This window comes from Enhydra lutris, unplaced genomic scaffold, assembly GCF_002288905.1.
Source record: "Enhydra lutris kenyoni isolate GAN:26980312 unplaced genomic scaffold, ASM228890v2 scaffoldscaffold59, whole genome shotgun sequence".
NCBI lineage: Eukaryota > Metazoa > Chordata > Mammalia > Carnivora > Mustelidae > Enhydra > Enhydra lutris.
Window position 1 is genome coordinate 9,321,006 of NW_019154143.1, and position 12,436 is coordinate 9,333,441.

The 12,436-nt window shown below is 38.3% G+C and overlaps 1 protein-coding gene across 2 annotated transcripts in view; it reads left to right on the forward strand.

Moving 5' to 3' along the window:
- Positions 1-12,436, forward strand: part of LOC111158426 (metastasis associated 1 family member 3) — a 167,726-nt gene that overhangs the window by 25,390 nt on the left and 129,900 nt on the right. The window lies entirely within an intron of this gene.

Consider the following 12,436-nt stretch of genomic DNA (forward strand, 5'->3'; position numbering starts at 1 on the left):
AGGGCTCCATCCCAGGACCCTGAGATCATGACCCAAGCTGGAGTTAGATGCTTAACCAGCTGAGCCACCTAGGCGCCCAGTTTTGAAACATTTATGAGAAGTAAAAATTTAGGAACATTTATCTGTGAATTTTTGTGTACGTATATATTTATGCATATATATAATGATTCTACAAAATAAATACAGTTATAAATGAACAGAGTAAGGAAGTTTTTTGGGAAATTAAAAATGCTTTTATTGTTGAAATAAAAGAATGAATAGAAGGACTGAATGATAAAGACACTGATTAATTTAAGTAGTAAAAATAAATGAAAGGAAAAAAATAAATGAAGGGGAAAATTATTAAAAAGAAGAACATTGGGGGATTTTTTAAAAAGTTAAAAAGAACTAAAAAGATTAAACTTAAAAATTAAATTAAAAAGAATTAAAAAGAAAAAAATTAAAAAATAAAAAGAACATTTCCCCAGAATTAAAGGACAAGAATCTTTAGATTAAATGAAAGAAAGACAAAAATCTTCATTTTAGAACACCAGAGAAAAACTGAGGATCCCATAAAGTTTTTAGAAAGTTACCAATAAAAGAATGAGGATCATATTTCTTAGATAGTAGAAGGGCAAATTATTTTGAGTTAATAATTCAGTAACAATATGAGCAATCAAAAGGTATTTTCAACATACAAAGGTGTGATACAAGTAATTTAGGAATGAAAGTTCATATTATCAGGGGCACCTGGGTGGCTCAGTGAAGTGTCTGACTCTTGGTTTTGGCTCAGGTCTTGATGTTATAGATCATGGGATCGAGCCCTGTGTAGGGCTCTGTGCTCAGCAGGTCATCTGCTTGAAGAAGTTCATATTATCAGAGCATTAGAAATAGGGCAGGAAAGAGGAAAGTGTAAGTCTCTTAAAAGTCATATATATATTTTTTAAGATTTTTATTTATTGGACAAAGAGAGAGATCACAAGTGGGCAGAGAGGCAGGCAGAGAGAGAGGAGGAAGCAGGCTCCCCGCTGAGCAGAGAGCCCAACGTGGGGCTCGATCCCAGCACCCTGAGATCATGACCTGAGCCAAAGGCAGAGGCTTAACCCACTGAGCCACCCAGGTGCCCCTCTTAAAAGTCATATTTGGGGGAAGGGGAAGAGTATAGGCATTGTTCAGTTATGTTTGATAGTTCACCGTATTAACTCTATTTCAGTTTAAGGGTAACCAATGGAAGGATACAGATAAATGACTTGATTTTACTTCATTTGTGTTACTGGATTAATAGATAAATTAAAAATGTTCCCAAATAGACCCCAACTCAAGAGAAGAGGGAAGAAGAACAATAAGGTAAATATAAGATGGCCAGAATGAGGCCACACATATCAAATGATAAGAAATGAATGGGATACATTCTCCTTTTAAAAGACAGACGGTTATTCGTAACATCCATCTATAAATAAGGCACAAAGAAAACCTTTAACAAGTACCAAAAGCAGGAATGCACAACTGTTATTGTGGACATTGTGTCTACAAAGCAACAGAATAACTAATTGACAATAAAAGGGTAACAAGCTATGTTAGTATCCAGTTTAGAAATTTAGAAAATGCTTATAAGCAACTATTGTGCTAAAAGAGAAATAAAGTCTTCAATTGCGGGGTGCCTGGGTGGCTCAGTTGGTTAAGTGTCTGACTCTTGATTTTGGCTCATGATCTCAGGGTCTGCAATGAGTGGGAGTGTCTGTTTGAGATTATCTCTCTCCCTCTGCACCCCCCCACCGCTGCTTGCATACTCGTTCATACTCTCTCTAAAATAAATAAATCTTAAAATAAAATATAATCTTCAATTGCAAATGATACCAAAAATGAATGACAGTGAAAATACATCTGAAGAACGTGTAGGAGGAGGCCATAATGACACCCAAAAGAAAATTTAAGGACTGGGTGCCTGGATGGCTGAGTCGGTAAGCATCTGCCTTCAGCTCCGGTCTTGATCCCAGGGTCCTGGGATGGAGCCCCACATTGGGCTCCGTGCTTGGCAGGAAGCCTGCCTTTCCCTCTCCCACCCCGCCCTGCTTGTGTTCCCTCTCTTGCTGTGTCTCTCTCTGTCAAATAAATAAATAAAATCTTTTAAAAAAAGGATATTTATTTCTTTTATATTTTATCGTATTTTATTTTAAATCCTGGGTGTGTATCTTCTCCTTCCTTCCTTTCTTTGTGTTGGTTTTATCAGATTTTCTATTTTTCATCCTATTTCTAGTGTTATAATAGTTACCTTCACATTTTTTATTTTAGTTAATTGTTAAAGATTTTTGTTTTTGAAAGGTAATTATTTGAATATGGGTGAACATTTAAAAGGTACAACAGTATGCTCAGCCCTCCACATCAGGTCTCTAAAAATCCCCTTCTCCACAGATCACCATTGTTACTTATTTCTGGTGTCTTTTCTAGAGAAAATCAATGTATGTAGATCAAATCATATATACGTGTATCCTTGCATTTCCCCAGCTTTTTTTCTTTTTTTAAACAAAAATGATGGCATAATATAGTGGTTTTTATATTTCTGCTCTCTAAATCCCCTTAAAAATATAAAAAACATTTACTCTCATATACATTTAAAGTTGACATCTAACCATGATACACTGTTGGTGGGAATATAAATTGGTGTAGCCACTGTGGAAAACATTATGGAGGTTCCTCAAAAATTAAAAATAGAAATACCATTTTATCCAACATTTCTGCTTCTGCCTCTTTACCCAAAGAAAACAAAAACACTAATTGAAAAAGATATATGCACCCCTTTGTTTCTTGTAACATTATTTACAATAGCCAAGATATGAAAGCAACCCAATAAATAAATGAATGGATATCAATAAGTGAATGGATAAGGATACGTATATACAGGCACTGGAATGTTATGCAGCCATTAAAAAAGGATGAGTTCATGCCATTTGTGATGACATGGGTGGAGCTAGAGAGTATTAATGTGAAGTGAAATGTCAGAAGAAGACAAATACCATATGATTTCCCTCATGTGGAATCTAAAGAACAAATGAATAAACAGAAGCAGGATCGAACTGTAAATACAGAGAACAAACTGATGGGTGCTAGGATGGGGTTGGGTGGAAGGATGGGTAGAATGGGTGAAGGGGAGTGGGAGATTCCAGCTATGGAATGAATATGTCATGGGAATACAAGACAGCATAAGGAATATAGTCCGTGATACTGTAATAGATTGTATGGGGATGGATGATAACTACCCTTGTGTTGAGCACAACATAATATGTAAACTTGTGGACTCACTCTATGGTCATCCTGAAAGTAATGTACCATTGTGTGTCAACTATACTCAAATAGAAAAGTTTAAAAAAAAGATAAAGTTGACATCTAAAGTTTTTCATCACAAATTAAAATAGTTGTGGGGGCACCTGGCTGGCAGTCGATAGAGCATATAAATCTTGATCTCTGGGTTTTGAGTTCAAGCCCTACGTTGGGTGTAGAGCTTACTTAACAAAAATTGAAATAGTTGCAAAGGTGTAATATCTGGTATGTTGTAAATAGTGACATTTAAAAATAAATCGTCATATCATACTTGAAAGTATTCTGGTAGAAAAGAAATATCGTAACAATTTGCCCACCATCACAGGTTAAAAAAAGGAAGAACAAGTTCTACTCTACAATTTGAAATTTTACGAGATTTTTCTCTTTGAGCTCGTTTCCATTTTGTTTTCTCCACAGAATTTCATTCTAATGTGTTTTTGCTGGAAAGTTTTGTTTTGTTTTCTAGACAAAGCGTGAGTGGGAGTGGGAGGGGGGAGAGGGAGATAGAGAATCTTAAGCTGGCTCCATGCCCAGTATGGAGCCCAACCCAGGGGTTAATCTCAACTGTGAGATCCTGACCTGAGCTGATATCCGGAGTTGGGCACTTAACCAACTGAGCCACCCAGGTGCCCCTGAAAGACTCAGAGTCTTAAGAATTTCTTTTGGGTTTATTACAGTTCAAGTATTATAAAAAAAAAAAAAAAAAAAAACAGAATAATTATTGATGCACCTGGGTGGCTTATTGGTTATGCATCCGACTCTTGATTTTGGCTCAGGTCATGATCTTAGAGTTGTGGGATCCAGTCCCACACTGGGCTCTGTGCCCAGTTGGGAGTCTGCTGGGGATGCTCTCTCTCTTCTCCCTCTGCCCCTTCCCATTGTGCTCTCTCTCAATTAATAAATAAATCTTTAAAAATGTAATTACTGGATGCCTGGGTGGCTCAGTGGGTTAAAGCCTCTGCCTTCAGCTCAGGTCATGATCCCAGAGTCCTGGGATTGAGCCCTGCATTGGGCTCTCTGCTCAGCGGGGAGCCTGCTTCCCCCTCTCTCTCTGCCTACCTCTCTGCCTACTTGTGATCTCTATCTGTCAAATAAATAAATAAAATCTTTTTAAAAAAATAAAAATAAATAAAAATATAATTACTAAACAAAAATAAATAAAAATATAATTACTAAATGTAAAAATACACTTTTACTGGAAATCATCTCTTAATGAGATAGGCGAGGCTTCCTCTTACTCCTGATTAGTTAAATGAATCCTGTATTAATGTAACTCATTGCTAGAATGAGACAGGATTTGGCATTTTCTCTTTCTGATTTGGGGTTTATAGATGAAACTTTTGACAAAATGTTGTCCTCTAAATAAGTAGTTGAGAATGGTGGAGGTTTGCTCTTTCATTTATCAAATGTATTTTGATCTACTATGTTCTGGGCAGTCTTCTAATCTCTGGTGATAAGCAGTGAACAAAGCCACAGAAATCTCTGCCCTCAGAGCTTACAAGTATCTTTTTCTTTGTTCTTCTGAGTTGTGTGTGAAAAATACAGCAATTTTTCATCAAAAGTGATTTTTAATGATTTAGCAGCTGATAACTCAATTAGGCCCTCTTTTACTTTTGCTGAAAACAGAGAATTTGAAACCACCGCACTTGGAAGAGGGTTTGTTAACCGGTCATTGAAAGTCCTTCATGGTCTCATTTTCTGAGACACACAGTTAAAAAGCTTTATTGACACCTAACAAATGACTGTTAATTATACTTACTCTTTTACCTATGGGGATTGTGTAATTTAGTTTTCTATCAGAGAATCAGAAGCATTTGGGTGTTTAAATATATACATTCATATAATCTCTTAAGTACATACTCACACATATATAATCTCCAACTGGTTTATGTAAAAATGTGAGGAGATTTATTGCAAGTAATTGGTTTATCTGATTGGGGTCTGGTCAGGCAAGCCTAAAATCCTCACTGGTAGGCTGGTTGGTGGAATCACTTCCTCAGAGCAATACAGTTATGCTCATGAGGGCTTTCAACTGATTAGATGAGGCCCACCCAGATTATTGAGGTTGGTTTCCTTTACTTAGAGTCAGCTGATGTTTATCACATCTACCCAGAATACTTTCGTAGCAACTCCTGAATTAGATTTTGACTAAGAGGAACTGCAGCCTTGCCAATTTGACACTCAAAACTAACCTCATAGGGACCTTATTTAAACTGATATATCAGAAATGTTTGGTTAAGTTGAAAAAATGTTCATTTAAATACACCTTTGCAGGGGCACGTAGGTGGCTCAGTGGGTTAAGCCGCTGCCTTCGGCTCAGATCATGATCTCAGAGTCCTGGGATCGAGCCCCGCATCGGGCTCTCTGCTCAGCGGGGAGCCTGCTTCCTCCTCTCTCTCTACCTGCCTCTCTGCCTGCTTGTGATCTCTCTCTGTCAAATAAATAAATAAAATCTTTAAAATAAATAAATAAATACACCTTTGCAAAAAAAAAAAATAAATACACCTTTGCATTTTAAATTTCTGTCTGAGAAAATGTTTGAATTTTATACTATGTATGTACTTAAAATGCATTTAAATATGTTATGTAAATTGATATATACAGTATAATATGAACTGTATTTAAATATATTTTCATCAGATTGTTGGAACAACAGATTTTATTTATTCAGTCATGAAAAATGATCACCCGTAAACCTTAATGGTGAAACCAGTCCTTATTGACAAACCAGGTAGTTAAATCACAGTGACTTTGTTGGAAAGTCTTTTTCTCAGTTTTAATAAGTCAGCACAGTGCATTCCCAAGGCAACTACCCTCTTCTGAAATCTGTTTTTTTTTTTTTTTAAAGATTTTATTTATTTGAGAGAGAATGAGTGAGAGAGAACATGAGAGAGGAGAAGGTCAGAGGGAGAAGCAGACTCCCCAAGGAGCTGGGAGCCCGATGCGGGACTCGATCCTGGAAGTCCAGGATCATGACCTGAGCCGAAGGCAGTCGCTCAACCAACTGAGCCACCCAGGCGCCCTGAAATCTGTTTTTTAAAAAAATATTTTATTTATTTATTTTCAAGAGAGGACAAGTACAAAGAAGGGGAGAGAGAGAGGAAGAGAGAGAATCCCCAGCAGATTCCGGGCTGAGCAAGGAGCCAGATTCAGGGCTTGATCTCACAACCCTGGGACTATGTCCTGAGCTGAAACCAAGAGTGGGACGCTTAATAGACTGAGCCACCAGGTGCCCCTCCTGAGTTCTATGATAGACTCCTTGATAATGCTTGGAGCCTTGCTGTAATGGATTAATTCCTTCAGTATTTTTTATAGACTCTGCTTCCTTTTTTTCCTTTTTTTTTCTTTGTAGAAACCCCTGCCTTAGGACTGTTTTCTCAGGAGTGATTTAAAAAAAAAAAAACAAAACTTTAAATTTTTTATTTTTTATTTTTGTTAGAGATAGGGAGAGGGAGAGAGAATCTTAAGCCTCCATGCCTAGCATGGAGCCTGATGCAGGGCTCAGTCTCACATTGCTCAGATCACACAATCTGAGCTAAAATTAAAGAGTTGGATTTTTAACTGAGTGAGCCGCCCAGGTGCCCCTAAAAAAATTTTTTTTGAAGTATAGTGAACATACAATGTTATAAGGAGTGATGTTGGTTTTTGATCACCATTCAGGGATTGGAAAAAGTAAAGTCTTTAAGTGAAAATTGTTCATTACATGTCAATTTGATAGGTAGACAGACATCTGAACTCAAGTCTTTCTGAATTCATAATATCCTGATACTGGTCAGACACTCCAATTTTAATACCACACTTCTCTGTGATGAAGTATATTATAAGACCCAAAAGCCTACTGTGTGTGTGTGTGTTTCTGGTATTTTGGTTAGAGTTTCTTTTTTTTTCCCCCCAAGATTTTATTTATTTATTTGACAGAGAGAGACACAGTGAGAGAGGGAACACAAGCAGCGGGAGTGGAAGAGGGAGTAGCAGGCTTCCCACTGAACAGGGAGCCCGGTGTGGAGTTCGATCCCAGGACCCTGGGATCATGACCTGAGCTGAAGGCAGGCACTTAACGACTGAGCCACCCAAGCGCCCTGGTTAAAGAGGTTTCTTAGAGATTATATTATGTTTCTGTTTTGTCACCAGTGGTCTCCTTGTTTTGTGCCCTGGAGGTTTTTACTCCTCTGGGTTGTGCTTTACTATAAGATTTAGGGGAGGTGGAGGGATGGGGGAGTAGAGATAAGAAAAGAAGGGTTAGCCAGATGCCTCTACCCTCTGCTAGTTCTCAGACAGGTCACGAACTAGTGTCTGAGGAAGTTGATCTAAACATTGTTCTCCTTTGGGGCACCTGGTTGGTTCAGTCAGTAGAGTGTGTGACTCTTAATCTTGGGGTTGTGAGTTGAAGCCCCATGTTGGGTGTAGAGCTTACTGGATAGACAGATCAGTCCATCTCCTTAAACCTGTGTCTTTGTGTTCCCTTTGGGTGTCTTCATGTACTCACAAAGGGGTTCAAGTTCACCTTTTAAAGACTTCTGGTACATTAGATCGCTTTTTCTGACCCTTGCTTTTTTCTTTCTGTCTTGGAGATCCTTCCATGTCAGTGCTTTCTTTTACTGAGTGCATTGTATTCCACAGTTTAATACATTATTATTTAACCACTCTGAGGACTGGGTTTTTCATCCTTTACTGTCACACAGTTCTGCAGAGTGCATATCATTTTTTTAAAAGGTTTTATTTATTTGAGAGAGTACAAGAATGAGAGAGATCACAGAGGGAGAGGGAGAAACAGATTCCCTGCTGAGCTGAGAGCCCAATGGAGGACTCGATCCCAGGACCCTGAGATCATGACCTGAGCTGAAGGCAGGTGTTTAACTGACTGAGCCATCCAGGTGCCCCTGCCAATTTTATATTGAGTTTAACTTTTGCTAAAATTGTTTGTAGGGGGAAAATTTGTAGTTAACTCAGTAAAGGGGAAAAGAAGCAGATACCCTTCCATTTAAACAGACATGTTTAATCTTACGTTTTCCCAGTATTCTCCCCTTAGAATAAGGAAATACATTTAGCTCACATTTTCTTCCTTCCTTGTCCTCTACCTTCCAATGTTGAAACTATACAACATTTAGTTCTAGAATTTACTAAATAGTAGTGATGATTTAATATCAATAGCACATCACACTAGACGCTGTTCTCACTATTCTCTACGTGGAAGTCCATCTTACATTACATAGTCCCTTCCTAAGGTTCATATCTCAGTTTTAAAACTCATTCGATTTGTTCCCTCACTACTGTTTCTTGTATCCAAGTCATCTTTATTTTTGAATTACATTTGTTTTGCTTTGCTGAAATATGTCGCTATCAAAGTTTTTTTCAGAAAGCGTCTGTGGGTGGTGAACTTTCTAAATCTTTGCCTGCCTTAAAATGTCTCTATTTTACCATCACACTTGAGTGCTGGTTTGGCTTTTTATAGACTTGTAGGTTCAAAATAGTTTTCTCTCATAACTTTGGAGCAATTGCCTCATTGTCTTCTGGAATCCAGTGTTGTTGATAAGAAGTCTGATGTCAGTCTGATTCTTACTCTTTTGTAGGTAACATATTTTGTCCTCTGGAAGCTTTTCTCTTTTAGAATTGGTGTTCTGAGATTTTACCAGAATATGTCTATGTGTTGGAATTATTTCAGGAACCATTTTTTAAAAAGGTTTTATTTATTTATTTGAGAGAGAGAGTGAGTAAGGGAGAGAATGAGCAGGGGGAGGGAGATGAAGAAGCAAACTTCTTCTGAGCAGGGAGCCTGACATGGGGCTCCATCCCAGAACCCTGGGATCAGGACCTGAGCCAAAGGCATATAGATGCCTAACCGACTGAGCCACCCAGGTGACCCTTCAGTAATCATTCTATGCATTTTTTGGTGAATATGTTGGAATGAGAAAGGACCTTTAGTTTGTTTTCAGCTCAGGGTTATTTTCTTCTAAGATTACTGTTTTCTGTGTTGTCCTGTTCTCTCTGTTCTCTTTATGGAACTCCTAGTAACAAAAGTTTGTTTTTTCTGTTCACTTGATGTCATTCTTTCATTTCTTAGTCCTTTTGTGTGGCTTACTAGGAGAATTCTTTGATACAGTACTCCGGCTCACTTTGTCAGCAGCTGTACCTATTTTGAGATGGTTCAGCCCATTTGTTGAAATTGTAACATAGTTGACCTTTGAACAATGCAGAGGTTAAGGGTGTCAGTCCCCTGCAGAGTAAAAAAATCCATGTCCAACTTTTGTTTTTAAGATTTTATTTTTAAAAATTTTTATTGTTATTATTTTTAAAGATATTTATTTATTGGACACAGGGAGAGTACAAGCAAGGGAAGTGGCAGGCAGAGGGAGAGGCAGATGCAGGCTCCCCACTGAGCAGGGACCCCTATATGGGGCTTGATCCCAGGACCCCTGGATCATGACTTGAGCGGAAGGTAGATGCTTAACTGACTAGGCCACCCAGGTGCTCCTTAAGATCTTATTTTTAAATAATCTCTACATACAACCTGCAGCTCAAACTCAAAACTCTCAGATCAAGAGTCTTTTGCTCTTCTGACTGAGCCAGCCAGGCCCACCCCCTACCCCCCCATCCCATCCTCTGTGTATAACTTTTGACTCTCCAAAAACTTAACTGCTAATAGCCTGTTGTTGGCTGAAAGCCTTACTGATAACATAAACAGCCAATTAACACATATTTTGTATGCTATATGTATCATATGTTGTACTTACAGTAAAGTAAGCTGGAGAAAAGAGAATGTTATTAAGAATATCATAAGGAAGAGAAAATACATTTATGTGCTTTTTTTTTTTTTAAAGATTTTATTTATTTGACAGAGATCACAATTAGGCAGAGGGGCAGGCAGAGAGAGAGAGGAGGAAGCAGGCTCCCCGCTGAGCAGAGAGCCCGATGTGGGGCTGGATCCCAGGATCCTGGGATCGTGACTTGAGCTGAAGGCAGAGGCTTTAACCCACTGAGCCACCCAGGCGCCCCTTATGTGCTGTTTTTATCGAAACAAATGCACATATAAATGGACCCCTGCAAGCCAAGCCATGATGTTTAAGAGCTGCTGTGCTCTGTACCTGCAGGAGGAATACTAAAGAGAAAAGGGGAGGTACAAGAGAAGGTTGGCCTGGCCTTTGAGGAACTGTTTCTTCATTCTAGTTTTTGTAGTTTAACCACAAATTTTACTAGTAGGGATAAGGTTAAACATACTTGATTTCTAGATACCTGTTGTAATTTCTTAGGATGTTTGCCATTATGAGAGTATATAGCCCATATGTTGTTTCTTAGTCTAGTCTGTTAAATGTATAGGTACATAGATGTCAGCCTGACACTCCTTTTCTGAATCCAGGGCCTAGTCTGTCTAATCTGAGACTAACTCTGTCCCTAGAGACCCTTCTCAGTCCTTTCCAGGCATCTATTGCCTGTTGATTGGAGTTGGCACAACAATCTGTTTTTTGTTGTTGGAGCATTAAAGGTAATAAATGTTCATTTACAAGGATATTTTTCTCTTGCTGCTTTATAATGTTTTTATTTTTGGAGAATGACATTTTATAATTAGCAGTTATGGCAAGTTTGTGTCTCATTAACCAGATTATTATCAACTGTAAATATTACAGAGGCTTATTATTTGACAAGTTAATTATGTTTTATGATACACATTTTCTTATTGATCTGTTACTTTGAATGTTAATGGTTGTTATTTTTTTAAACAAAGCTAATACTATATTAATACTTTAAAATTGATGTCGCATTGTTTATTGATTATTAAATGAGGTATTCCAATAATTAGATATTCTTAAGTTTCTTTAAAGGTTTTGTGTTACCTTTAACTTAATTCGTGGACTTATATTTTGTATTTTCGTATGACTAATTGAATGAAAATCATTTTTGTAGTCAGAGTAGCTGATCTAAAATTTTCCACAGATAATCTTCCATTTTTTTATTTTTTAATTTCTTTTTAAAGATTTTATTTATTTATTTGACACAGAGAGAGAGATCACAAGGAGGCAGAGAGGCAGGCAGAGAGAGAGAGAGGAGGAAACAGGCTCCCCGCTGAGCAGAGAGCCCGATGTGGGGCTCGATCCCAGGACCCTGAGATCATGATCTGAGCCAAAGGCAGAGGCTTAACCCTCTGAGCCACCCAGGCACCCCGCCACAGATAATCTTTTAAAAACATTGCTTCATTGGGGCACCTGGGTGGCTCAGTGGGTTAAAGCCTCTGCCTTTAGCCCCGATCATGATCCCAGGGTGCTGGGATTGAGCCTCACATCAGGCTCGCTGCTCAGCGGGGAGCCTGCTTCCTCCTCTCTCTCTCTCTTTGCCTGCCTCTCTGCCTACTTGTGATCTCTCTCCCTCAAAAAAAAAAAAAAAAAAAAAAAATTGCTTCATTGAAGTACAGTACTGTATACACGGAATTCTATAGCTTCCTGCCTGGAAGGACCTTATACATAATCTCTGTAAATCCTCTCTATTTTATTTATTTTGTTTTATTTTGTATTGTATTTTGTTTTATTCTATTCTATTTTTTTAAAGAGGGAGAGAGAGGGGCAGGCAGAGGGAGAGGCAGAGAGAGAATCTTAAGCAGATTCCATGCCCAACATGGACCCTTGAGTGGGGCTCGATCTCACGACCCTGAGATCTTTACCTGAGCTAAAATCAAGTTGGATGCTTAACTCAGCCACCTGGGCGCCCCTAAACCCTCTATATTTTACAGCTGAGTTCTTGACCTAAGGTTATGTAGCTGGACAAATATTCTGTCCTCTGATTGCTGTTTTTCTGTTTTATTTCTTTAAAATTTATTTTGAAAAAGATAAATATGGCTATACCCATTTTATGTTTGTCCAATTTGGCATTGTAGGAAAAAAGTTTTGGAGTCAGACAAGATACCTGTATTAACGTTGATTCCGTCATGTGCCTTTGGCAGACTAATTAACCCTTTTGAGCCTTAGTGTCTTCATCTTTACAAGGGGCTTGCTAATATTTTCTACCTTGTTACCCTCCCTGTCTCTAGAGTTGGTGTAGGGATTAAATGAATAAACTGCCTGGCAGATCATGAGGTATGCAGCAAGGTAGCTTTTCCTATCAGTCAGAGTCAGTGACAGAAACAGAAACCAGCCTGGATATGATCTATTAC